Genomic DNA, 5,641 nt, shown 5'->3' on the forward strand with positions numbered 1-5,641 from the left:
ATCAAACTACTCACACCTTGCCCTCTTTGATATGCAATACCACTTTAAACAGCAGTGCTCTAATAGAGAAAAGAGCTGCTGTACTTACCACTCAATAATTTGCATAATTTTGAAGAGCTGAAAATGTCACTGCTGTTTTATGATAATTGTTAGGAAATTATTAGCTATAGCATTTATACATTCCAGGAAAAAAAAAAAAAAGTGTTTTATGATTCTCTCTTTAATATTAATAAGAATTAATAAAAAGAAAAACTAAAATCACCTTGGAGGACAAACATTATATGTAAAATAATAGGTGTCATAGGAAAGCATGTTTTGCTTTCCAATGTTGTTTTGCTGTAGCTTGTCATATAAAGAAAAGACAAACTCTTGACTGCTCCTCTTGCAATTTCAAATGCAAATTTTAACAATAGCAATGTCTAAATGTAATCCATTATTTTTTTCCTTCTCTGTCTTGTAGATGTGATCAGAATATTCCAAATTTATATCTCCTGTAATTCAAACATTTTTAATTGTGATGTATGTACATGATCTACTCATCTCTTGTTCATAGTTCTTTTCCCAACTGAACACTTGACAAGATGACTGAGATGTAGGTTCAGGTTGACAGCAAATAGTCCTCACAGCTCCCAGAATTCAACAAGATCTATTGTTGTAGAAATATATTAAGCAATAGATCACTCCAATACAAAATAGCTCTTTTATCACATGTTCAAGGGAACATAGTTTCAGAATACTCGCAATCCAACGTTCTTTCAATTTCATCCCCTTTCTTAGACACTTTTTCTTGTGCTGTAATAATACTACAGCTGATTTTTAGAAAGGTCGTTTTAAAAACAATCTTTAAGGGCTAGACAGCACAGGCAATGAAAGCAGGGACAGAGACCCTGAGAGAAGTATAGGGATGCTGCTAGGCTGTGTAGGGATGGGGTCAGTAAGATCAAGATCCCAACAGGAACTGTACTTGGCAAGGGGTACAAAGAAGAACAAGAAATGGTACATAAACCAGAAAAGGAAAGTCCAAGAAGGTGTACCACCACTAGTAAGCAATACAGCCAGACTAGTTACAACATACAAGGAGAAGGCTGGGATGCTTAACAACATTTTGCTTCAGTCTTTACTGGCAACTGCTCTTCACACGGCTCTCAAGAGGATAGACCGGAAAGTGGGGACTAGGAAAGCAATGTTTCTCTGGGTGTAAGTGAAGATCGAATTCACTGCCATAAGATGAACCAAAACATCCATAAGCCTGTGTGTCCCGATGAGATGGAACCCAGAGTCCTGAGGAATTTGGCAGACGTTGTCATGAAAGATGACTGAGGAACTAACAACCTGTCAGCATCACCTCTGAGCTGGAGAATGTCAGGGAGCAGATCCTCCTGAAAGCTATGCAAAGTCATATGGAAGAGAAAGAGAGGTGATACTGGACAACTAGTTAACTAACATCACTAAGGGCAAATCCTGCTTGACCAACTCAGTGGCCTTCTATGATGGTGTAACTGCATCAATGGCCAGTAGGTTGGGGGAGGTGATCCTGCCCCTTTCCTCTGATCTGGTGAAGCCTCACCAGGAGTACTGCATCCAGATGTGGAGTCCTCGGTACAGTACAGGAGAGACAAGGACCTATGGGAGCATATCCAAGAGAAGGGCCACAAAAATGATACATGGAATGGAACACTTCTTCTGTGAGGACAGGCTGAGAGAGCTGGAGTTGTTTAGCCTGGAGAAGAGAAGGCTCCAGTGTGACCTGATAGTGGCATTTCATTATCTAAAGGGGAGCTACCAGAAAGAAGGGGACAGACTCTTTAGCAGGGTTTGTGGTAATAGAGCAAAGGAAAATGGTTTCAAACTAAAACAGAGAAGATTTAGAGACTGAATTTAAGAATTCTTCTTTTACAGTAAAGGTAGTGAAGCACTGGCAAAATTTACGCAGAGTTGTGTTGGATGCCTTGTCCTTGGAAACACTCAAGGTCAGATTGGGCAGGGCCCTGAGCACACTGATCTGGCTGTAAGTATCCCTGTTTATTGCAGGGGACTTGGACTAGATGACCTTAAAGGTCCCTTCCAACTCCATTGAGTCAGATACTTCAGTATCTTGGTCTCAAAAGAGGAAGAGCAAAGAGATAACAAGTATTGTTACACAGATAAAAGTTAAAGTTTTAGGAATTTCTTTTTTCAGCACAGTTTTAAAGAAAATGAGATATCACATTTGTATAATGCATGGTAAAAATCTCATTTAAAAATAACTTCTATCTAGAACCAGCATTACAAAATGTGTCATATATTCTCTAGAAAGCTCTTGAGATATTTATTTTGCTTTAGAAATACCTAAAACCTAAATATATCTCTTGGAAAGGAGTATTTTTTTTTTCATTTAATCTAAATGAAAGTAAAAGCCTAAATAAGGTTTTTTAGAAGCATAGATGGGAAAATGGAGAGTGGACTTATCTGGATTGAAAGAACTATTAAAAAGTAGTCATTCCATCTGCTGCATTCAAGTGTGGCTGTGTGCAGCATCCCAGAAGATTGAAAAACACTTCATGTGAACGGGCCAGAATTTCAGTAACAGCTCTGAAAGTCATACTGCATGGCTTGATGAAAGTAAAGCTGATGATGCCATCAGCACATCCCAGAGTGGAAGACACATTCTTCACCTTCACCAGAAAAGATTCCAAAGGCTTTTAATAAAGTAGAAATCCATATGGTTGTAACGTGCAGTGTAACACTATCTATATTTATCTTAACTATGCCTCTGGTAGTGTAACCACCCTAGTGTGGCTCTCAGCCAACATGAATTGACCCTTCTCATAATTTCAGTCTACTATATTTGTTATCACTAGAAGACATTGCGTATTGTAGCATACATAGATCTCTCACACACAGTTTCTAATTTTTAGTTTGATTTTCTATACTAACAGGCCACACATATATATGTATGTATATTTCCCAAGAAATCGGATGTGAGCACTCCTTTTTAGAAAGACATCTAATCTTTTAGGGACTCCAAGCTTTGCTGAGTTGTTCCAGTGTTTTATTATTGCTAGGAAAATGCACTTAGTTTGTTATTTTGTGGTTGAGTTTGTCATTCTTGAATTTCCAAGTCCTGTTGGGTCTTTGTCTACAAGATTGAAAGACATCCCCTATCAATTATTTCCTCTTTGTATTAGTATCTTTTGATAGTGATCAATATACCTCTAAATCTTCCTGTTCAATGAATTAAACTCTTTAACATTCACATCATAAGACTAGTTTTCCAGCATTTGAATAGTTTTTATTTAGGAGAGGAAGTTGCTAAGGTCCAGAGAGCATTGGTAGTTCCATCCCCAATTTTGTGTAAACGACCATTTCTTATGAGTAGTGAAAGAGATTCTCCAACATGAGCCCTCTAAAATATTTTCTAGTTGAGAAGTTCTCAGATAAAAATGAGCATGTCCACTTAGCAATCAGTGATGATATGCAGATAGAAACAAACTCTTATATCACAGAAGCCCATCAATTCCTCCGAATAGTTGTTTTGCCCTCCAGTAATTCTTACAGTGTCTAATTTCAGAGTAAGATTTTGTGCATATTTTCCACGACTCATAAACACGTTTTTTTATTTATTATTTTTCCCTAATTATTATTTTCCATTTTTCCACCTATTTTTTTCCCTATTTATTTTTTCCATATATTTTTTCCATTTTTCTCTATTTTTTTTTGGTATTTTTTCCTTTTTTTCCCCCTATTTATTATTTTCCCTTTTGTGTATGCACATTTTAAGTTTTCCTTTCCAAAATACAGAGCTCATATCTTTTACATTTCATCTGAAGAGTAGTTCAGAAAATTATATATATTGATAACAGTTACATATTAATTTATTAAGGTCTGTGGCTACCTCACTGCTAATTAGAAGGATAGCTAGTTGAAGAATAAAGTAGGGCTTACAAGCATATCAAACACAGGTTCTTTCCTAATATATTTCCCGTCTTTCACACTTATTACTGCAAGGTGGGCTGACAGGTTAATTATGTACTTGCAGGGTAACTGATACAGAGGATATTAAAATCTCAAAAGCAAACACTTATAATCATTTTATGTGAACAGAAGGCAGCCTCACCTTGATGAAGGTCTGCATTTAGTGAACATTTTAAGGCAACAGTCATTGCACTCTCAAGAAAGATACCTGATAAACTATCTATCAGTAAATACCAGGGCAGTAGTATATATAGAAGTCCTGTGAAAACTGAAAAAACGAATATGCTAGAACATGGAGAAAAAGATGCATTTCTCAATGAAGTCATAGTGAAGAGTAAAAGATGGTTCATGGAAACAAAGAGTAAAAGTTTACAGAAGCAAATGTGTAGAGGATGTTAAAAGGATGAGGATTGCAACGAGCTGGGATTAGAACAATGTAGAGGTGGAGGGCAAAGTTAAAAGTTTTGAGAACAGCTCAAGGATATTTAGTAAGTAAGTGATAAGATGTCCACAAGACAAGTTAGTATGTACGTGAATTCCGGGAAATCATTGATTATGTATTAGTTAGGCCTATATCTGTACAAGCTTTTGCCCTATGGTGTGCAAGTTAGGTGGAGCTATCCCCCTTGCACCAGGGTGTATGCGCATTGCTGATAAACATACCTGCTCTATATCCTTACTCAGGCTATATGGTTTGATTTCCGCATGTCGATAGGAGTAGAATTCACAAATATCTTTTATCGTTTCTAAGTTAATACATTCATTTTCAGGTGTGGAAAATAATTCTGTACTGACTACGTATGAATCACTAGACTTCTACAGAAGTCTGGGAAGAGGCATGAAGAGCTAGTTTCATATGGAATATTTCAACTTCGTGGACAAAGCTGTGGCTGGAATCAAGTCAAAGAGAACTTTATATGTTTTAATAGAGGAAGAAGTCCTGAAACTTAAGTTCATTTGACATTTTCAGTTTTTTTGAATTCTTAATTCTGCTCTCATCAGTTCATCTGATTTTCAAATGGGTCGAATGGGTTGAATTCACAATTCTTCTTCATTTATCTGTTGTATTTAAAACTCACCTGTTTGATGTTAGTCTTTCTGTACTTCGTTTTTGATAATTGTGTAGCTAGCTATAAAGTCACTTATTTTTCTATAAGATTCACATTACATCATAAAGTATTTTTCATCCCTCTATGCTCCAAAGCTACAAAAAAAATCTGTATCTATAAAAAAAAATTCAAAAATAATCAATACAAAAAGGCTATGCAAAAGTATTAGATCCCTCACATGAAGCTGGTCTTAACACAAGAATAAAATATTCATCAACTACATTATTCAAGTAGTAATTGTTAGTATTTGTCAAATAATGTATTCTGTTAATGGTATCTGAATGCTAAAGGAATGAGAATAAATTATATGACAAAACAGCAATATCACTGACTTGCATTTGTTGAATAGCATTTGACCTAAGCTAACTCTATTTTAATAGAAACACAACATAAGATATCCAACAAATTTGCCTTGTTTTCTTTTCTGACAAAGAGTATGTCTTTAGGTTTACACTGCTATGGTTCTTAAGTTGTTAACAGATCTTGAGAATAATGCAATTGCTACTAGAAAGCATTCTTGTAAATATGTTAGTGTTTGTGTAAGTTCCTTAAGTTTGTGCAGAGGAAAAGAATCGGGG

Source organism: Meleagris gallopavo, chromosome 2, assembly GCF_000146605.3.
Source record: "Meleagris gallopavo isolate NT-WF06-2002-E0010 breed Aviagen turkey brand Nicholas breeding stock chromosome 2, Turkey_5.1, whole genome shotgun sequence".
In the NCBI taxonomy this organism is placed as follows: Eukaryota; Metazoa; Chordata; class Aves; order Galliformes; family Phasianidae; genus Meleagris; species Meleagris gallopavo.